The sequence below is a fragment of the Salvelinus alpinus genome, chromosome 30 (genome assembly GCF_045679555.1).
Source record: "Salvelinus alpinus chromosome 30, SLU_Salpinus.1, whole genome shotgun sequence".
NCBI classification, from domain to species: domain Eukaryota; kingdom Metazoa; phylum Chordata; class Actinopteri; order Salmoniformes; family Salmonidae; genus Salvelinus; species Salvelinus alpinus.
Genome location: NC_092115.1, coordinates 296,181 through 323,134, shown reverse-complemented (window position 1 = coordinate 323,134; position 26,954 = coordinate 296,181).

Genomic DNA, 26,954 nt, shown 5'->3' with positions numbered 1-26,954 from the left:
TTATATTATGACAGACCAGCTAGATCTACTGTCTCTATTATATTATGACAGACCAGCTAGATCTACTGTCTCTATTATATTATGACAGACCAGCTAGATCTAATGTCTCTATTATATTATGACAGACCAGCTAGATCTACTGTCTCTATTATATTATGACAGACCAGCTAGATCTACTGTCTCTATTATATTATGACAGACCAGCTAGATCTAATGTCTCTATTATATTATGACAGACCAGCTAGATCTACTGTCTCTATTATATTATGACAGACCAGCTAGATCTACTGTCTCTATTATATTATGACAGACCAGCTAGATCTACTGTCTCTATTATATTATGACAGACCAGCTAGATCTACTGTCTCTATTATATTATGACAGACCAGCTAGATCTACTGTCTCTATTATATTATGACAGACCAGCTAGATCTAATGTCTCTATTATATTATGACAGACCAGCTAGATCTAATGTCTCTATTATATTATGACAGACCAGCTAGATCTACTGTCTCTATTATATAATGACAGACCAGCTAGATCTAATGTCTCTATTATATTATGACAGACCAGCTAGATCTAATGTCTCTATTATATTATGACAGACCAGCTAGATCTACTGTCTCTATTATATTATGACAGACCAGCTAGATCTAATGTCTCTATTATATTATGACAGACCAGCTAGATCTAATGTCTCTATTATATTATGACAGGCCAGCTAGATCTACTGTCTCTATTATATTATGACAGACCAGCTAGATCTACTGTCTCTATTATATTATGACAGACCAGCTAGATCTACTGTCTCTATTATATTATGACAGACCAGCTAGATCTAATGTCTCTATTATATTATGACAGACCAGCTAGATCTACTGTATCTATTATATTATGACAGACCAGCTAGATCTACTGTCTCTATTATATTATGACAGACCAGCTAGATCTACTGTCTCTATTATATTATGACAGACCAGCTAGATCTACTGTCTCTATTATATTATGACAGACCAGCTAGATCTACTGTCTCTATTATATTATGACAGACCAGCTAGATCTACTGTCTCTATTATATTATGACAGACCAGCTAGATCTACATGTATCTATTATATTATGACAGACCAGCTAGATCTACTGTCTCTATTATATTATGACAGACCAGCTAGATCTACTGTCTCTATTATATTATGACAGACCAGCTAGATCTACTGTCTCTATTATATAATGACAGACCAGCTAGATCTACTGCCTCTATTATATTATGACAGAGCAGCTAGATGTAATGTATCTATTATATTATGACAGACCAGCTAGATCTACTGTCTCTATTATATTATGACAGACCAGCTAGATCTAATGTCTCTATTATATTATGACAGACCAGCTAGATCTACATGTCTCTATTATATTATGACAGACCAGCTAGATCTACTGTCTCTATTATATTATGACAGACCAGCTAGATCTAATGTCTCTATTATATTATGACAGACCAGCTAGATCTACTGTCTCTATTATATTATGACAGACCAGCTAGATCTAATGTCTCTATTATATTATGACAGACCAGCTAGATCTACTGTCTCTATTATACTATGACAGACCAGCTAGATCTACTGCCTCTATTATATTATGACAGACCAGCTAGATGTACAGTATCTATTATATTATGACAGACCAGCTAGATCTACTGTCTCTATTATATTATGACAGACCAGCTAGATCTACTGTCTCTATTATATTATGACAGACCAGCTAGATCATACTGTCTCTATTATATTATGACAGAGCCAGCTAGATCTAATGTCTCTATTATATTATGACAGACCAGCTAGATCTACTGTCTCTATTATATTATGACAGACCAGCTAGATCTACTGTCTCTATTATATTATGACAGACCAGCTAGATCTACTGTCTCTATTATATAATGACAGACCAGCTAGATCCTACTGCCTCTATTATATTATGACAGAGCAGCTAGATGTACATGTATCTATTATATTATGACAGACCAGCTAGATCTACTGTCTCTATTATATTATGACAGACCAGCTAGATCTAATGTCTCTATTATATTATGACAGACCAGCTAGATCTACATGTCTCTATTATATTATGACAGACCAGCTAGATCTACTGTCTCTATTATATTATGACAGACCAGCTAGATCTAATGTCTCTATTATATTATGACAGACCAGCTAGATCTACTGTCTCTATTATATTATGACAGACCAGCTAGATCTAATGTCTCTATTATATTATGACAGACCAGCTAGATCTACATGTCTCTATTATATTATGACAGACCAGCTAGATCTACTGTCTCTATTATATTATGACAGACCAGCTAGATCTAATGTCTCTATTACATTATGACAGACCAGCTAGATCTAATGTCTCTATTACATTATGACAGACCAGCTAGATCTAATGTCTCTATTATATTATGACAGACCAGCTAGATCTAATGTCTCTATTATATTATGACAGACCAGCTAGATCTACTGTCTCTATTATATTATGACAGACCAGCTAGATCTAATGTCTCTATTATATTATGACAGACCAGCTAGATCTAATGTCTCTATTATATTATGACAGACCAGCTAGATCTAATGTATCTATTATATTATGACAGACCAGCTAGATCTACTGTCTCTATTATATTATGACAGACCAGCTAGATCTAATGTCTCTATTACATTATGACAGACCAGCTAGATCTAATGTCTCTATTATATTATGACAGACCAGCTAGATCTAATGTCTCTATTATATTATGACAGACCAGCTAGATCTACTGTCTCTATTATATAATGACAGACCAGCTAGATCTACTGTCTCTATTATATTATGACAGAGCAGCTAGATCTAATGTCTCTATTATATTATGACAGACCAGCTAGATCTACTGTCTCTATTATATTATGACAGACCAGCTAGATCTAATGTCTCTATTATATTATGACAGACCAGCTAGATCTACTGTCTCTATTATATTATGACAGACCAGCTAGATCTAATGTCTCTATTATATTATGACAGACCAGCTAGATCTAATGTCTCTATTATATTATGACAGACCAGCTAGATCTAATGTCTCTATTATATTATGACAGACCAGCTAGATCTAATGTCTCTATTATATTATGACAGACCAGCTAGATCTACATGTATCTATTATATTATGACAGACCAGCTAGATCTACTGTCTCTATTATATTATGACAGACCAGCTAGATCTACTGTCTCTATTATATTATGACAGACCAGCTAGATCTAATGTCTCTATTATATTATGACAGACCAGCTAGATCTACATGTCTCTATTATATTATGACAGACCAGCTAGATCTACTGTCTCTATTATATAATGACAGACCAGCTAGATCTACTGTCTCTATTATATTATGACAGACCAGCTAGATCTACATGTCTCTATTATATTATGACAGACCAGCTAGATCTAATGTCTCTATTATATTATGACAGACCAGCTAGATCTACTGTCTCTATTATATTATGACAGACCAGCTAGATCTACTGTCTCTATTATATAATGACAGACCAGCTAGATCTACTGTCTCTATTATATTATGACAGAGCAGCTAGATGTACAGTATCTATTATATTATGACAGACCAGCTAGATCTACTGTCTCTATTATATTATGACAGACCAGCTAGATCTAATGTCTCTATTATATTATGACAGACCAGCTAGATCTACATGTATCTATTATATTATGACAGACCAGCTAGATCTACTGTCTCTATTATATTATGACAGACCAGCTAGATCTACTGTCTCTATTATATTATGACAGACCAGCTAGATCTAATGTCTCTATTATATTATGACAGACCAGCTAGATCTAATGTCTCTATTATATTATGACAGACCAGCTAGATCTACTGTCTCTATTATATTATGACAGACCAGCTAGATCTACTGTCTCTATTATATTATGACAGACCAGCTAGATCTACATGTCTCTATTATATTATGACAGACCAGCTAGATCTACTGTCTCTATTATATAATGACAGACCAGCTAGATCTACTGCCTCTATTATATTATGACAGACCAGCTAGATCTACATGTCTCTATTATATTATGACAGACCAGCTAGATCTACTGTCTCTATTATATTATGACAGACCAGCTAGATCTACTGTCTCTATTATATTATGACAGACCAGCTAGATCTACTGTCTCTATTATATTATGACAGACCAGCTAGATCTACTGCCTCTATTATATTATGACAGAGCAGCTAGATGTACAGTATCTATTATATTATGACAGACCAGCTAGATCTACTGTCTCTATTATATTATGACAGACCAGCTAGATCTAATGTCTCTATTATATTATGACAGACCAGCTAGATCTACAGTATCTATTATATTATGACAGACCAGCTAGATCTACTGTCTCTATTATATTATGACAGACCAGCTAGATCTAATGTCTCTATTATATTATGACAGACCAGCTAGATATACTGTCTCTATTATATTATGACAGACCAGCTAGATCTAATGTCTCTATTATATTATGACAGACCAGCTAGATCTACATGTATCTATTATATTATGACAGACCAGCTAGATCTACTGTCTCTATTATATTATGACAGACCAGCTAGATATACTGTCTCTATTATATTATGACAGACCAGCTAGATCTAATGTCTCTATTATATTATGACAGACCAGCTAGATCTACATGTATCTATTATATTATGACAGACCAGCTAGATCTACTGTCTCTATTATATAATGACAGACCAGCTAGATCTACTGCCTCTATTATATTATGACAGACCAGCTAGATCTAATGTCTCTATTATATTATGACAGACCAGCTAGATCTACTGTCTCTATTATATTATGACAGACCAGCTAGATCTACTGTCTCTATTATATTATGACAGACCAGCTAGATCTACTGTCTCTATTATATAATGACAGACCAGCTAGATCTACTGCCTCTATTATATTATGACAGACCAGCTATTATATTATGACAGACCAGCTAGATCTACTGTCTCTATTATATTATGACAGACCAGCTAGATCTAATGTCTCTATTATATTATGACAGACCACCTAGATCTACAGTATCTGTTATATTATGACAGGCCAGCTAGATCTACTGTCTCTATTATATTATGACAGACCAGCTAGATCTAATGTCTCTATTATATTATGACAGACCAGCTAGATATACTGTCTCTATTATATTATGACAGACCAGCTAGATATAATGTCTCTATTATATTATGACAGACCAGCTAGATCGACAGTATCTATTATATTATGACAGGCCAGCTAGATCTACTTTCTCTATTATATTATGACAGACCAGATATATCTAATGTCTCTATTACATTATGACAGACCAGCTAGATCTAATGTCTCTATTATATTATGACAGACCAGCTAGATCTACAGTATCTATTTTATTATGACAGACCAGCTAGATCTAATGTCTCTATTACATTATGACAGACCAGCTAGATCTAATGTCTCTATTATATTATGACAGACCAGCTAGATCTACAGTATCTATTTTATTATGACAGACCAGCTAGATCTAATGTCTCTATTACATTATGACAGACCAGCTAGATCTAATGTATCTATTATATTATGACAGACCAGCTAGATCTAATGTCTCTATTATTTTATGACAGACCAGCTAGATCTACAGTATCTGTTATATTATGACAGACCAGCTAGATCTACTGTCTCTATTATATTATGACAAACCAGCTAGATCTACTGTCTCTATTATATTATGACAGACCAGCTAGATCTAATGTCTCTATTATATTATGACAGACCAGCTAGATCAAATGTCTCTATTATATTATGACAGACCAGCTAGATCTACTGTCTCTATTATATTATGACAGACCAGCTAGATCTACTGTCTCTATTATATTATGACAGACCAGCTAGATCTAATGTCTCTATTATATTATGACAGACCAGCTAGATCTAATGTCTCTATTATATTATGACAGACCAGCTAGATATACTGTCTCTATTATATTATGACAGACCAGCTAGATATAATGTCTCTATTATATTATGACAGACCAGCTAGATCTACAGTATCTATTATATTATGACAGGCCAGCTAGATCTACTTTCTCTATTATATTATGACAGACCAGCTAGATCTAATGTCTCTATTATATTATGACAGACCAGCTAGATCTAATGTCTCTATTATATTATGACAGACCAGCTAGATCTACAGTATCTATTTTATTATGACAGACCAGCTAGATCTAATGTCTCTATTACATTATGACAGACCAGCTAGATCTAATGTCTCTATTATATTATGACAGACCAGCTAGATCTACTGTCTCTATTATATTATGACAGACCAGCTAGATCTAATGTCTCTATTATATTATGACAGACCAGCTAGATCTACTGTCTCTATTATATTATGACAGACCAGCTAGATCTACTGTCTCTATTATATTATGACAAACCAGCTAGATCTACTGTCTCTATTATATTATGACAGACCAGCTAGATCTAATGTCTCTATTATATTATGACAGACCAGCTAGATCTAATGTATCTATTATATTATGACAGACCAGCTAGATCTACTGTCTCTATTATATTATGACAGACCAGCTAGATCTACTGTCTCTATTATATTATGACAGACCAGCTACATCTAATGTCTCTATTATATTATGACAGACCAGCTAGATCTACAGTATCTATTATATTATGACAGACCAGCTAGATCTACTGTCTCTATTATATAATGACAGACCAGCTAGATCTACTGCCTCTATTATATTATGACAGAGCAGCTAGATGTACAGTATCTATTATATTATGACAGACCAGCTAGATCTACTGTCTCTATTATATTATGACAGACCAGCTAGATCTACTGTCTCTATTATATTATGACAGACCAGCTACATCTACTGTCTCTATTATATAATGACAGACCAGCTAGATCTACTGCCTCTATTATATTATGACAGAGCAGCTAGATGTACTGTCTCTATTATATTATGACAGACCAGCTAGATCTAATGTCTCTATTATATTATGACAGACCAGCTAGATCTACTGTCTCTATTATATTATGACAGACCAGCTAGATCTACTGTCTTTATTATATTATGACAGACCAGCTAGATCTAATGTCTGTATTATATTATGACAGACCAGCTAGATCTACTGTCTCTATTATATTATGACAGACCAGCTAGATATACTGTCTCTATTATATTATGACAGACCAGCTAGATCTACAGTATCTATTATATTATGACAGGCCAGCTAGATCTACTTTCTCTATTATATTATGACAGACCAGCTAGATATACTGTCTCTATTATATTATGACAGACCAGCTAGATCTAATGTCTCTATTATATTATGACAGACCAGCTAGATCTACAGTATCTATTATATTATGACAGACCAGCTAGATCTACTGTCTCTATTATATAATGACAGACCAGCTAGATCTACTGCCTCTATTATATTATGACAGAGCAGCTAGATGTACAGTATCTATTATATTATGACAGACCAGCTAGATCTACTGTCTCTATTATATTATGACAGACCAGCTAGATCTACTGTCTCTATTATATTATGACAGACCAGCTAGATCTACTGTCTCTATTATATAATGACAGACCAGCTAGATCTACTGCCTCTATTATATTATGACAGAGCAGCTAGATGTACAGTATCTATTATATTATGACAGACCAGCTAGATCTACTGTCTCTATTATATTATGACAGACCAGCTAGATCTAATGTCTCTATTATATTATGACAGACCAGCTAGATCTACTGTCTCTATTATATTATGACAGACCAGCTAGATCTACTGTCTCTATTATATTATGACAAACCAGCTAGATCTACTGTCTCTATTATATTATGACAGACCAGCTAGATCGAATGTCTCTATTATATTATGACAGACCAGCTAGATCGAATGTCTCTATTATATTATGACAGACCAGCTAGATATACTGTCTCTATTATATTATGACAGACCAGCTAGATATACTGTCTCTATTATATTATGACAGACCAGCTAGATCTACAGTATCTATTATATTATGACAGACCAGCTAGATCTACTGTCTCTATTATATAATGACAGACCAGCTAGATCTACTGCCTCTATTATATTATGACAGAGCAGCTAGATGTACAGTCTCTATTATATTATGACAGACCAGCTAGATCTACTGTCTCTATTATATTATGACAGACCAGCTAGATCTAATGTCTCTATTATATTATGACAGACCAGCTAGATCTACTGTCTCTATTATATTATGACAGACCAGCTAGATCTACTGTCTCTATTATATTATGACAGACCAGCTAGATCTAATGTCTCTATTATATTATGACAGACCAGCTAGATCTACGGTCTCTATTATATTATGACAGACCAGCTAGATCTACTGTCTCTATTATATTATGACAGACCACCTAGATCTACTGTCTCTATTATATTATGACAGACCAGCTAGATCTACTGTCTCTATTATATTATGACAGACCAGCTAGATCTACTGTCTCTATTATATTATGACAGACCAGCTAGATCTACTGTCTCTATTATATTATGACAGACCAGCTAGATCTAATGTCTCTATTATATTATGACAGACCAGCTAGATCTACAGTATCTATTATATTATGACAGGCCAGCTAGATCTACTTTCTCTATTATATTATGACAGACCAGCTAGATCTACTGTCTCTATTATATTATGACAGACCAGCTAGATCTACTGTCTCTATTATATTATGACAGACCAGCTAGATCTACAGTATCTATTATATTATGACAGACCAGCTAGATCTACTGTCTCTATTATATAATGACAGACCAGCTAGATCTACTGTCTCTATTATATTATGACAGACCAGCTAGATCTAATGTCTCTATTATATTATGACAGACCAGCTAGATCTCCTGTCTCTATTATATAATGACAGACCAGCTAGATCTACTGCCTCTATTATATTATGACAGAGCAGCTAGATGTACAGTATCTATTATATTATGACAGACCAGCTAGATCTACTGTCTCTATTATATTATGACAGACCAGCTAGATCTAATGTCTCTATTATATTATGACAGACCACCTAGATCTACAGTATCTATTATATTATGACAGGCCAGCTAGATCTACTGTCTCTATTATATTATGACAGACCAGCTAGATCTAATGTCTCTATTATATTATGACAGACCAGCTAGATCTAATGTCTCTATTATATTATGACAGACCAGCTAGATATAATGTCTCTATTATATTATGACAGACCAGCTAGATCTAATGTATCTATTATATTATGACAGACCAGCTAGATCTACTGTCTCTATTATATTATGACAGACCAGCTATATCTAATGTCTCTATTACATTATGACAGACCAGCTAGATCTAATGTCTCTATTATATTATGACAGACCAGCTAGATCTACAGTATCTATTATATTATGACAGACCAGCTAGATCTAATGTCTCTATTACATTATGACAGACCAGCTAGATCTAATGTCTCTATTATATTATGACAGACCAGCTAGATCTACTGTCTCTATTATATTATGACAGACCAGCTAGATCTAATGTCTCTATTATATTATGACAGACCAGCTAGATCTAATGTCTCTATTATATTATGACAGACCAGCTAGATCTAATGTCTCTATTATATTATGACAGACCAGCTAGATCTAATGTCTCTATTATATTATGACAGACCAGCTAGATCAAATGTCTCTATTATATTATGACAGACCAGCTAGATCTAATGTCTCTATTATATTATGACAGACCAGCTAGATATACTGTCTCTATTATATTATGACAGACCAGCTAGATCTACTGTCTCTATTATATTATGACAGACCAGCTAGATCTACATGTCTCTATTATATTATGACAGACCAGCTAGATCTAATGTCTCTATTATATTATGACAGACCAGCTAGATCTAATGTCTCTATTATATTATGACAGACCAGCTAGATCTACTGTCTCTATTATATAATGACAGACCAGCTAGATCTAATGTCTCTATTACATTATGACAGACCAGCTAGATCTAATGTCTCTATTATATTATGACAGACCAGCTAGATCTAATGTCTCTATTACATTATGACAGACCAGCTAGATCTACTGTCTCTATTATATTATGACAGACCAGCTAGATCTAATGTCTCTATTATATTATGACAGACCAGCTAGATCTACTGTCTCTATTATATTATGACAGACCAGCTAGATCTAATGTCTCTATTACATTATGACAGACCAGCTAGATCTAATGTCTCTATTATATTATGACAGACCAGCTAGATCTACTGTCTCTATTATATAATGACAGACCAGCTAGATCTACTGTCTCTATTATATTATGACAGACCAGCTAGATCTACATGTATCTATTATATTATGACAGACCAGCTAGATCTACTGTCTCTATTATATTATGACAGACCAGCTAGATCTAATGTCTCTATTATATTATGACAGACCAGCTAGATCTACATGTCTCTATTATATTATGACAGACCAGCTAGATCTACTGTCTCTATTATATAATGACAGACCAGCTAGATCTACTGCCTCTATTATATTATGACAGACCAGCTAGATCTAATGTCTCTATTATATTATGACAGACCAGCTAGATATACTGTCTCTATTATATTATGACAGACCAGCTAGATCTAATGTCTCTATTATATTATGACAGACCAGCTAGATCTACAGTATCTATTATATTATGACAGGCCAGCTAGATCTACTGTCTCTATTATATTATGACAGACCAGCTAGATCTAATGTCTCTATTATATTATTACAGACCAGCTAGATCTACTGTCTCTATTATATTATGACAGACCAGCTAGATATAATGTCTCTATTATATTATGACAGACCAGCTAGATCTACTGTCTCTATTATATTATGACAGACCAGCTAGATCTAATGTCTCTATTACATTATGACAGACCAGCTAGATCTAATGTATCTATTATATTATGACAGACCAGCTAGATCTAATGTCTCTATTATATTATGACAGACCAGCTAGATATACTGTCTCTATTATATTATGACAGACCAGCTAGATCTACTGTCTCTATTATATTATGACAGACCAGCTACATCTAATGTCTCTATTATATTATGACAGACCAGCTAGATCTACAGTATCTATTATATTATGACAGACCAGCTAGATCTACTGTCTCTATTATATAATGACAGACCAGCTAGATCTACTGCCTCTATTATATTATGACAGACCAGCTAGATCTACTGTCTCTATTATATTATGACAGACCAGCTAGATCTAATGTCTCTATTATATTATGACAGACCAGCTATATCTACTGTCTCTATTATATTATGACAGACCAGCTAGATCTACTGTCTCTATTATATTATGACAGACCAGCTAGATCTACTGTCTCTATTATATTATGACAGACCAGCTAGATCTACTGCCTCTATTATATTATGACAGAGCAGCTAGATGTACAGTATCTATTATATTATGACAGACCAGCTAGATCTACTGTCTCTATTATATTATGACAGACCAGCTAGATCTAATGTCTCTATTATATTATGACAGACCACCTAGATCAACAGTATCTGTTATATTATGACAGGCCAGCTAGATCTACTGTCTTTATTATATTATGACAGACCAGCTAGATCTACTGTCTCTATTATATTATGACAGACCAGCTAGATCTACTGTCTCTATTATATTATGACAGACCAGCTAGATATAATGTCTCTATTATATTATGACAGACCAGCTAGATCGAATGTCTCTATTATATTATGACAGACCAGCTAGATCTACTTTCTCTATTATATTATGACAGACCAGCTAGATATACTGTCTCTATTATATTATGACAGACCAGCTACATCTAATGTCTCTATTATATTATGACAGACCAGCTAGATCTACTGTCTCTATTATATAATGACAGACCAGCTAGATCTACTGCCTCTATTATATTATGACAGACCAGCTAGATCTAATGTCTCTATTATATTATGACAGACCAGCTAGATCTACTGTCTCTATTATATTATGACAGACCAGCTAGATCTACTGTCTCTATTATATTATGACAGACCAGCTAGATCTACTGTCTCTATTATATTATGACAGACCAGCTAGATCTACTGCCTCTATTATATTATGACAGACCAGCTAGATCTAATGTCTCTATTATATTATGACAGACCAGCTAGATCTACTGTCTCTATTATATTATGACAGACCAGCTAGATCTACTGTCTCTATTATATTATGACAGACCAGCTAGATCTACTGTCTCTATTATATTATGACAGACCAGCTAGATCTACTGTCTTTATTATATTATGACAGACCAGCTAGATCTAATGTCTCTATTATATTATGACAGACCAGCTAGATATACTGTCTCTATTATATTATGACAGACCAGCTAGATCTAATGTCTCTATTATATTATGACAGACCAGCTAGATCGACTGTCTCTATTATATAATGACAGACCAGCTAGATCTACTGCCTCTATTATATTATGACAGACCAGCTAGATCTACTGTCTCTATTATATTATGACAGACCAGCTAGATCGACTGCCTCTATTATATTATGACAGACCAGCTAGATCTAATGTCTCTATTATATTATGACAGTCCAGCTAGATCTACTGTCTCTATTATATTATGACAGACCAGCTAGATCTAATGTCTCTATTATATTATGACAGACCAGCTAGATCTACTGCCTCTATTATATTATGACAGAGCAGCTAGATGTACAGTATCTATTATATTATGACAGACCAGCTAGATCTACTGTCTCTATTATATTATGACAGACCAGCTAGATCTAATGTCTCTATTATATTATGACAGACCAGCTAGATCTACTGTCTCTATTATATTATGACAGACCAGCTAGATCTACTGCCTCTATTATATTATGACAGAGCAGCTAGATGTACAGTATCTATTATATTATGACAGACCAGCTAGATCTACTGTCTCTATTATATTATGACAGACCAGCTAGATCTAATGTCTCTATTATATTATGACAGACCAGCTAGATCTACAGTATCTATTATATTATGACAGGCCAGCTAGATCTACTGTCTCTATTATATTATGACAGACCAGCTAGATCTAATGTCTCTATTATATTATGACAGACCAGCTAGATCTACTGTCTCTATTATATTATGACAGACCAGCTAGATATAATGTCTCTATTATATTATGACAGACCAGCTAGATCTAATGTCTCTATTATATTATGACAGGCCAGCTAGATCTACTGTCTCTATTATATTATGACAGACCAGCTAGATCTAATGTCTCTATTACATTATGACAGACCAGCTAGATCTAATGTCTCTATTACATTATGACAGACCAGCTAGATCTAATGTCTCTATTATATAATGACAGACCAGCTAGATCTACATGTCTCTATTTTATTATGACAGACCAGCTAGATCTAATGTCTCTATTATATTATGACAGACCAGCTAGATCTAATGTCTCTATTATATTATGACAGACCAGCTAGATCTACTGTCTCTATTATATTATGACAGACCAGCTAGATGTACTGTCTCTATTATATTATGACAGACCAGCTAGATCTAATGTCTCTATTATATTATGACAGACCAGCTAGATCTAATGTCTCTATTATATTATGACAGACCAGCTAGATCTAATGTCTCTATTATATTATGACAGACCAGCTAGATCTAATGTCTCTATTATATTATGACAGACCAGCTAGATCTAATGTCTCTATTACATTATGACAGACCAGCTAGATCTAATGTCTCTGTTATATTATGACAGACCAGCTAGATATACTGCCTCTATTATATTATGACAGACCAGCTAGATCTAATGTCTCTATTATATTATGACAGACCAGCTAGATCTAATGTCTCTGTTATATTATGACAGACCAGCTAGATCTACTGTCTCTATTATATTATGACAGACCAGCTAGATCTAATGTCTCTATTATATTATGACAGACCAGCTAGATCTAATGTCTCTATTATATTATGACAGACCAGCTAGATCTAATGTCTCTATTATATTATGACAGACCAGCTAGATATAATGTCTCTATTATATTATGACAGACCAGCTAGATCTAATGTCTCTATTATATTATGACAGACCAGCTAGATCTAATGTCTCTATTACATTATGACAGACCAGCTAGATCTAATGTCTCTATTATATTATGACAGACCAGCTAGATCTAATGTCTCTATTATATTATGACAGACCAGCTAGATCTACTGTCTCTATTATATTATGACAGACCAGCTAGATCTACTGTCTCTATTATATTATGACAGACCAGCTAGATCTAATGTCTCTATTATATTATGACAGACCAGCTAGATCTACATGTCTCTATTATATTATGACAGACCAGCTAGATCTACTGTCTCTATTATATAATGACAGACCAGCTAGATCTACTGTCTCTATTATATTATGACAGACCAGCTAGATGTACATGTATCTATTATATTATGACAGACCAGCTAGATCTACTGTCTCTATTATATTATGACAGACCAGCTAGATCTACTGTCTCTATTATATTATGACAGACCAGCTAGATCTACTGTCTCTATTATATTATGACAGACCAGCTAGATCTACTGTCTCTATTATATTATGACAGACCAGCTAGATCTAATGTCTCTATTATATTATGACAGACCAGCTAGATCTAATGTCTCTATTATATTATGACAGACCAGCTAGATCTAATGTATCTATTATATTATGACAGACCAGCTAGATCTACTGTCTCTATTATATTATGACAGACCAGCTAGATCTACTGTCTCTATTATATTATGACAGACCAGCTAGATCTACTGTCTCTATTATATTATGACAGACCAGCTAGATCTAATGTCTCTATTATATTATGACAGACCAGCTAGATCTACAGTCTCTATTATATTATGACAGACCAGCTAGATCTACTGTCTCTATTATATTATGACAGACCAGCTAGATCTACTGTCTCTATTATATTATGACAGACCAGCTAGATCTACTGTCTCTATTATATTATGACAGACCAGCTATATCTACTGTCTCTATTATATTATGACAGACCAGCTAGATCTACTGTCTCTATTATATTATGACAGACCAGCTAGATCTACTGTCTCTATTATATTATGACAGACCAGCTAGATCTACTGTCTCTATTATATTATGACAGACCAGCTAGATCTACAGTCTCTATTATATTATGACAGACCAGCTAGATCTACTGTCTCTATTATATTATGACAGACCAGCTAGATCTAATGTCTCTATTATATTATGACAGACCAGCTAGATCTAATGTCTCTGTTATATTATGACAGGCCAGCTAGATCTACTGTCTCTATTATATTATGACAGACCAGCTAGATCTACTGTCTCTATTATATTATGACAGACCAGCTAGATATACTGTCTCTATTATATTATGACAGACCAGCTAGATCTAATGTCTCTATTATATTATGACAGACCAGCTAGATCGACAGTATCTATTATATTATGACAGGCCAGCTAGATCTACTGTCTCTATTATATTATGACAGACCAGCTAGATCTACTGTCTCTATTATATTATGACAGACCAGCTAGATCTAATGTCTCTATTATATTATGACAGACCAGCTAGATCTAATGTCTCTGTTATATTATGACAGGCCAGCTAGATCTACTGTCTCTATTATATTATGACAGACCAGCTAGATCTAATGTCTCTATTATATTATGACAGACCAGCTAGATCTAATGTCTCTATTATATTATGACAGACCAGCTAGATATACTGCCTCTATTATATTATGACAGACCAGCTAGATCTAATGTCTCTATTATATTATGACAGACCAGCTAGATCTACAGTATCTGTTATATTATGACAGGCCAGCTAGATCTACTGTCTCTATTATATTATGACAGACCAGCTAGATCTACTGTCTCTATTACATTATGACAGACCAGCTAGATCTAATGTCTCTATTATATTATTACAGACCAGCTAGATATACTGTCTCTATTATATTATGACAGACCAGCTAGATATAATGTCTCTATTATATTATGACAGACCAGCTAGATCTACAGTATCTATTATATTATGACAGACCAGCTAGATCTAATGTCTCTATTACATTATGACAGACCAGCTAGATCTAATGTATCTATTATATTATGACAGACCAGCTAGATCTAATGTCTCTATTATATTATGACAGACCAGCTAGATATACTGTCTCTATTATATTATGACAGACCAGCTAGATATACTGTCTCTATTATATTATGACAGACCAGCTACATCTAATGTCTCTATTATATTATGACAGACCAGCTAGATCTACAGTATCTATTATATTATGACAGACCAGCTAGATCTACTGTCTCTATTATATAATGACAGACCAGCTAGATCTACTGCCTCTATTATATTATGACAGAGCAGCTAGATGTACAGTATCTATTATATTATGACAGACCAGCTAGATCTACTGTCTCTATTATATTATGACAGACCAGCTAGATCTACTGTCTCTATTATATTATGACAGACCAGCTAGATCTACTGCCTCTATTATATAATGACAGACCAGCTAGATCTACTGCCTCTATTATATTATGACAGAGCAGCTAGATCTACAGTATCTATTTTATTATGACAGACCAGCTAGATCTAATGTCTCTATTACATTATGACAGACCAGCTAGATCTAATGTATCTATTATATTATGACAGACCAGCTAGATCTAATGTCTCTATTATATTATGACAGACCAGCTAGATATACTGTCTCTATTATATTATGACAGACCAGCTAGATATACTGTCTCTATTATATTATGACAGACCAGCTACATCTAATGTCTCTATTATATTATGACAGACCAGCTAGATCTACAGTATCTATTATATTATGACAGACCAGCTAGATCTACTGTCTCTATTATATAATGACAGACCAGCTAGATCTACTGCCTCTATTATATTATGACAGAGCAGCTAGATGTACAGTATCTATTATATTATGACAGACCAGCTATATCTACTGTCTCTATTATATTATGACAGACCAGCTACATCTACTGTCTCTATTATATTATGACAGACCAGCTACATCTACTGTCTCTATTATATAATGACAGACCAGCTAGATCTACTGTCTCTATTATATTATGACAGACCAGCTAGATCTACTGTCTCTATTATATTATGACAGACCAGCTAGATCTACTGTCTCTATTATATTATGACAGACCAGCTAGATCTACTGTCTCTATTATATTCTGACAGACCAGCTAGATATAGCTGTCTCTATTATATTATGACAGACCAGCTAGATCTAATGTCTCTATTATATTATGACAGACCAGCTAGATCTACTGTCTCTATTATATTATGACAGACCAGCTAGATCTAATGTCTCTATTATATTATGACAGACCAGCTAGATCTACAGTATCTATTATATTATGACAGGCCAGCTAGATCTACTTTCTCTATTATATTATGACAGACCAGCTAGATATACTGTCTCTATTATATTATGACAGACCAGCTAGATCTAATGTCTCTATTATATTATGACAGACCAGCTAGATCTACTGTCTCTATTATATAATGACAGACCAGCTAGATCTACTGCCTCTATTATATTATGACCGACCAGCGAGATGTACAGTATCTATTATATTATGACAGACCAGCTATATCTACTGTCTCTATTATATTATGACAGAGCAGCTAGATCTACTGTCTCTATTATATTATGACAGACCAGCTAGATCTACTGTCTCTATTATATTATGACAGACCAGCTAGATCTACTGCCTCTATTATATTATGACAGAGCAGCTAGATGTACAGTATCTATTATATTATGACAGACCAGCTAGATCTACTGTCTCTATTATATTATGACAGAGCAGCTAGATGTACAGTATCTATTATATTATGACAGACCAGCTAGATCTACTGTCTCTATTATATTATGACAGACCAGCTACATCTACTGTCTCTATTATATTATGACAGACCAGCTAGATCTACTGTCTCTATTATATAATGACAGACCAGCTAGATCTACTGCCTCTATTATATTATGACAGAGCAGCTAGATGTACAGTATCTATTATATTATGACAGACCAGCTAGATCTACTGTCTCTATTATATTATGACAGACCAGCTAGATCTACTGTCTCTATTATATTATGACAGACCAGCTAGATCTACAGTATCTGTTATATTATGACAGGCCAGCTAGATCTACTGTCTTTATTATATTATGACAGACCAGCTAGATCTAATGTCTCTATTATATTATGACAGACCAGCTAGATATACTGTCTCTATTATATTATGACAGACCAGCTAGATATAATGTCTCTATTATATTATGACAGACCAGCTAGATCGACAGTATCTATTATATTATGACAGGCCAGCTAGATCTACTTTCTCTATTATATTATGACAGACCAGCTAGATATACTGTCTCTATTATATTATGACAGACCAGCTAGATCTAATGTCTCTATTATATTATGACAGACCAGCTAGATCTACTGTCTCTATTATATAATGACAGACCAGCTAGATCTACTGTCTCTATTATATTATGACAGAGCAGCTAGATGTACAGTATCTATTATATTATGACAGACCAGCTAGATCTACTGTCTCTATTATATTATGACAGACCAGCTAGATCTACTGTCTCTATTATATTATGACAGACCAGCTAGATCTACTGTCTCTATTATATAATGACAGACCAGCTAGATCTACCGCCTCTATTATATTATGACAGACCAGCTAGATCTAATGTCTCTATTATATTATGACAGACCAGCTAGATCTACTGTCTCTATTATATTATGACAGACCAGCTAGATCTAATGTCTCTATTATATTATGACAGACCACCTAGATCTACAGTATCTGTTATATTATGACAGGCCAGCTAGATCTACTGTCTTTATTATATTATGACAGACCAGCTAGATCTAATGTCTCTATTATATTATGACAGACCAGCTAGATATACTGTCTCTATTATATTATGACAGAGCAGCTAGATGTACAGTATCTATTATTTTATGACAGACCAGCTAGATCGACTGTCTCTATTATACAATGACAGACCAGCTAGATCTACTGCCTCTATTATATTATGACAGAGCAGCTAGATGTACTGTCTCTATTATATTATGACAGACCAGCTAGATCGACTGCCTCTATTATATTATGACAGACCAGCTAGATCTAATGTCTCTATTATATTATGACAGACCAGCTAGATCTACTGTCTCTATTATATTATGACAGACCAGCTAGATCTAATGTCTCTATTATATTATGACAGACCAGCTAGATCTACTGTCTCTATTATATTATGACAGACCAGCTAGATCTACTGTCTCTATTATATTATGACAGAGCAGCTAGATGTACAGTATCTATTATATTATGACAGACCAGCTATATCTACTGTCTCTATTATATTATGACAGACCAGCTACATCTACTGTCTCTATTATATTATGACAGACCAGCTACATCTACTGTCTCTATTATATAATGACAGACCAGCTAGATCCTACTGCCTCTATTATATTATGACAGAGCAGCTAGATGTACTGTCTCTATTATATTATGACAGACCAGCTAGATCTACTGTCTCTATTATATTATGACAGACCAGCTAGATCTAATGTCTCTATTATATTATGACAGACCACCTAGATCTACAGTATCTATTATATTATGACAGGCCAGCTAGATCTACTGTCTCTATTATATTATGACAGACCAGCTAGATCTAATGTCTCTATTATATTATGACAGACCAGCTAGATCTACTGTCTCTATTATATTATGACAGACCAGCTAGATATAATGTCTCTATTATATTATGACAGACCAGCTAGATCGACAGTATCTATTATATTATGACAGGCCAGCTAGATCTACTGTCTCTATTATATTATGACAGACTAGCTAGATCTAATGTCTCTATTACATTATGACAGACCAGCTAGATCTAATGTCTCTATTATATTATGACAGACCAGCTAGATCTAATGTATCTATTATATTATGACAGACCAGCTAGATCTAATGTCTCTATTATATTATGACAGACCAGCTAGATCTAATGTATCTATTATATTATGACAGACCAGCTAGATCTAATGTCTCTATTATATTATGACAGACCAGCTAGATCTAATGTCTCTATTATATTATGACAGACCAGCTAGATATACTGTCTCTATTATATTATGACAGACCAGCTAGATCTACTGTCTCTATTATATTATGACAGAGCAGCTAGATGTACAGTATCTATTATATTATGACAGACCAGCTAGATCTACTATCTCTATTATATTATGACAGACCAGCTAGATCTAATGTCTCTATTATATTATGACAGACCAGCTAGATCTACAGTATCTATTATATTATGACAGACCAGCTAGATCTACTGTCTCTATTATATTATGACAGACCAGCTAGATCTAATGTCTCTATTATATTATTACAGACCAGCTAGATCTACTGTCTCTATTATATTATGACAGACCAGCTAGATATAATGTCTCTATTATATTATGACAGACCAGCTAGATCTACAGTATCTATTATATTATGACAGGCCAGCTAGATCTACTGTCTCTATTATATTATGACTGACCAGATAGATCTAATGTCTCTATTATATTATGACAGACCAGCTAGATCTAATGTCTCTATTATATTATGACAGACCAGCTAGATCTACTGTCTCTATTATATTATGACAGACCAGCTAGATCTAATGTCTCTATTATATTATGACAGACCAGCTAGATCTAATGTATCTATTATATTATGACAGACCAGCTAGATCTAATGTCTCTATTATATTATGACAGACCAGCTAGATCTAATGTCTCTATTATATTATGACAGACCAGCTAGATATACTGTCTCTATTATATTATGACAGACCAGCTAGATATACTGTCTCTATTATATTATGACAGACCAGCTAGATCTACAGTATCTATTATATTATGACAGACCAGCTAGATCGACTGTCTCTATTATACAATGACAGACCAGCTAGATCTACTGCCTCTATTATATTATGACAGAGCAGCTAGATGTACAGTATCTATTATTTTATGACAGACCAGCTAGATCGACTGCCTCTATTATATTATGACAGACCAGCTAGATCTAATGTCTCTATTATATTATGACAGACCAGCTAGATCTACTGTCTCTATTATATTATGACAGACCAGCTAGATCTACTGTCTCTATTATATTATGACAGACCAGCTAGATCTACTGTCTCTATTATATTATGACAGACCAGCTAGATCTAATGTCTCTATTATATTATGACAGACCAGCTAGATCTAATGTCTCTATTATATTATGACAGACCAGCTAGATCTACTGTCTCTATTATATTATGACAGACCAGCTACATCTACTGTCTCTATTATATTATGACAGACCAGCTAGATATACTGTCTCTATTATATTATGACAGACCAGCTAGATCTACCTCTATTATATTATGACAGAGCAGCTAGATGTACAGTATCTATTATATTATGACAGACCAGCTAGATATACTGTCTCTATTATATTATGACAGACCAGCTAGATCTAATGTCTCTATTATATTATGACAGACCACCTAGATCTACAGTATCTGTTATATTATGACAGGCCAGCTAGATCTACTGTCTCTATTATATTATGACAGACCAGCTAGATCTAATGTCTCTATTATATTATGACAGACCAGCTAGATATACTGTCTCTATTATATTATGACAGACCAGCTAGATCTAATGTCTCTATTATATTATGACAGACCAGCTAGATCGACAGTATCTATTATATTATGACAGGCCAGCTAGATCTACTTTCTCTATTATATTATGACAGACCAGCTAGATCTAATGTCTCTATTATATTATGACAGACCAGCTAGATCTAATGTCTCTATTATATTATGACAGACCAGCTAGATCTACTGTCTCTATTATATTATGACAGACCAGCTAGATCTAATGTCTCTATTATATTATGACAGACCAGCTAGATCTAATGTATCTATTATATTATGACAGACCAGCTAGATCTAATGTCTCTATTATATTATGACAGACCAGCTAGATCTAATGTCTCTATTATATTATTACAGACCAGCTAGATATACTGTCTCTATTATATAATGACAGACCAGCTAGATCTAATGTCTCTATTATATTATGACAGACCAGCTAGATGTACATTATCTATTATATTATGACAGACCAGCTAGATCTACTGTCTCTATTATATTATGACAGACCAGCTAGATCTAATGTCTCTATTATATTATGACAGACCAGCTAGATCTACAGTATCTGTTATATTATGACAGGCCAGCTAGATCTACTGTCTCTATTATATTATGACAGACCAGCTAGATCTAATGTCTCTATTATATTATTACAGACCAGCTAGATATACTGTCTCTATTATATTATGACAGACCAGCTAGATATAATGTCTCTATTATATTATGACAGACCAGCTAGATCGACAGTATCTATTATATTATGACAGGCCAGCTAGATCTACTTTCTCTATTATATTATGACAGACCAGATAGATCTAATGTCTCTATTACATTATGACAGACCAGCTAGATCTAATGTCTCTATTACATTATGACAGACCAGCTAGATCTAATGTCTCTATTATATTATGACAGACCAGCTAGATCTAATGTCTCTATTACATTATGACAGACCAGCTAGATCTAATGTATCTATTATATTATGACAGACCAGCTAGATCTAATGTCTCTATTACATTATGACAGACCAGCTAGATCTAATGTCTCTATTATATTATGACAGACCAGCTAGATCTAATGTCTCTATTATATTATGACAGACCAGCTAGATCTACTGTCTCTATTATATTATGACAGACCAGCTACATCTAATGTCTCTATTATATTATGACAGACCAGCTAGATCTACTGTCTCTATTATATTATGACAGACCAGCTAGATCTACTGTCTCTATTATATTATGACAGACCAGCTATATCTACTGTCTCTATTATATTATGACAGACCAGCTAGATATACTGTCTCTATTATATTATGACAGACCAGCTAGATCTAATGTCTCTATTATATTATGACAGACCAGCTAGATCTAATGTCTCTATTATATTATGACAGACCAGCTAGATCTACTGTCTCTATTATATTATGACAGACCAGCTAGATCTAATTTCTCTATTACATTATGACAGACCAGCTAGATCTAATGTCTCTATTACATTATGACAGACCAGCTAGATCTAATGTATCTATTATATTATGACAGACCAGCTAGATCTAATGTCTCTATTATATTATGACAGACCAGCTAGATCTAATGTCTCTATTACATTATGACAGACCAGCTAGATCTAATGTATCTATTATATAATGACAGACCAGCTAGATCTAATGTCTCTATTATATTATGACAGACCAGCTAGATCTAATGTCTCTATTATATTATGACAGACCAGCTAGATATACTGTCTCTATTATATAATGACAGACCAGCTAGATCTACTGTCTCTATTATATTATGACAGAGCAGCTAGATGTACAGTATCTATTATATTATGACAGACCAGCTAGATCTACTATCTCTATTATATTATGACAGACCAGCTAGATCTAATGTCTCTATTATATTATGACAGACCAGCTAGATCTACAGTATCTATTATATTATGACAGGCCAGCTAGATCTACTGTCTCTATTATATTATGACAGACCAGCTAGATCTAATGTCTCTATTATATTATGACAGACCAGCTAGATCTACTGTCTCTATTATATTATGACAGACCAGCTAGATCTAATGTCTCTATTACATTATTAGATGTCTCATGACACCAGCTAGATCTAATGTCTCTATTATATTATGACAGACCAGCTAGATCTAATGTCTCTATTACATTATGACAGACCAGCTAGATCTAATGTCTCTATTATATTATGACAGACCAGCTAGATCTAATGTCTCTATTATATTATGACAGACCAGCTAGATCTAATGTCTCTATTATATTATGACAGACCAGCTAGATCTAATGTATCTATTATATTATGACAGACCAGCTAGATCTAATGTCTCTATTACATTATGACAGACCAGCTAGATCTAATGTCTCTATTATATTATGACAGACCAGCTAGATCTACTGTCTCTATTATATTATGACAGACCAGCTAGATCTACTGTCTCTATTATATTATGACAGACCAGCTACATCTAATGTCTCTATTATATTATGACAGACCAGCTAGATCTACAGTATCTATTATATTATGACAGACCAGCTAGATCTACTGTCTCTATTATATTATGACAGACCAGCTATATCTACTGTCTCTATTATATTATGACAGACCAGCTACATCTACTGTCTCTATTATATAATGACAGACCAGCTAGATCTACTGCCTCTATTATATTATGACAGACCAGCTAGATCTACAGTATCTATTATATTATGACAGACCAGCTAGATCTACTGTCTCTATTATATTATGACAGACCAGCTAGATCTAATGTTTCTATTATATTATGACAGACCAGCTAGATCTACTGTCTCTATTATATTATGACAGACCAGCTAGATCTAATGTCTCTATTATATTATGACAGACCAGCTAGATATACTGTCTCTATTATATTATGACAGACCAGCTAGATCTAATGTCTCTATTATATTATGACAGACCAGCTAGATCTACAGTATCTATTATATTATGACAGGCCAGCTAGATCTACTTTCTCTATTATATTATGACAGACCAGCTAGATATACTGTCTCTATTATATTATGACAGACCAGCTAGATCTACTGTCTCTATTATATTATGACAGACCAGCTAGATCTAATGTCTCTATTATATTATGACAGACCAGCTAGATCGACAGTATCTATTATATTATGACAGGCCAGCTAGATCTACTTTCTCTATTATATTATGACAGACCAGCTAGATCTAATGTCTCTATTACATTATGACAGACCAGCTAGATCTAATGTCTCTATTATATTATGACAGACCAGCTAGATCTACAGTATCTATTTTATTATGACAGACCAGCTAGATCTAATGTCTCTATTACATTATGACAGACCAGCTAGATCTAATGTATCTATTATATTATGACAGACCAGCTGGATCTAATGTCTCTATTATATTATGACAGACCAGCTAGATCTACAGTATCTGTTATATTATGACAGACCAGCTAGATCTACTGTCTCTATTATATTATGACAGACCAGCTAGATCTACTGTCTCTATTATATTATGACAGACCAGCTAGATCTAATGTCTCTATTATATTATGACAGACCAGCTAGATCAAATGTCTCTATTATATTATGACAGACCAGCTAGATCTACTGTCTCTATTATATTATGACAGACCAGCTACATCTAATGTCTCTATTATATTATGACAGACCAGCTAGATCTACAGTATCTATTATATTATGACAGACCAGCTAGATCTACTGTCTCTATTATATAATGACAGACCAGCTAGATCTACTGCCTCTATTATATTATGACAGACCAGCTAGATGTACAGTATCTATTATATTATGACAGACCAGCTATATCTACTGTCTCTATTATATTATGACAGACCAGCTAGATCTACTGTCTCTATTATATTATGACAGACCAGCTAGATCTACTGTCTCTATTATATAATGACAGACCAGCTAGATCTACTGCCTCTATTATATTATGACAGACCAGCTAGATCTACAGTATTTATTATATTATGACAGACCAGCTAGATCTAATGTCTCTATTATATTATGACAGACCAGCTAGATCTAATGTCTCTATTATATTATGACAGACCACCTAGATCTACAGTATCTATTATATTATGACAGGCCAGCTAGATCTACTGTCTTTATTATATTATGACAGACCAGCTAGATCTAATGTCTCTATTACATTATGACAGACCAGCTAGATCTAATGTCTCTATTATATTATGACAGACCAGCTAGATGTACTGTCTCTATTATATTATGACAGACCAGCTAGATCGACTGCCTCTATTATATTATGACAGACCAGCTAGATCTAATGTCTCTATTATATTATGACAGACCAGCTAGATCTACTGTCTCTATTATATTATGACAGACCAGCTAGATCTAATGTATCTATTATATTATGACAGACCAGCTAGATCTACTGTCTCTATTATATAATGACAGACCAGCTAGATCTACTGCCTCTATTATATTATGACAGAGCAGCTAGATGTACAGTATCTATTATATTATGACAGACCAGCTAGATCTACTGTCTCTATTATATTATGACAGACCAGCTAGATCTACTGTCTCTATTATATTATGACAGACCAGCTAGATCTACTGTCTCTATTATATTATGACAGACCAGCTAGATCTAATGTCTCTATTATATTATGACAGACCAGCTAGATCTACTGTCTCTATTATATTATGACAGACCAGCTAGATATAATGTCTCTATTATATTATGACAGACCAGCTAGATCGACAGTATCTATTATATTATGACAGGCCAGCTAGATCTACTTTCTCTATTATATTATGACAGACCAGCTAGATCTAATGTCTCTATTACATTATGACAGACCAGCTAGATCTAATGTCTCTATT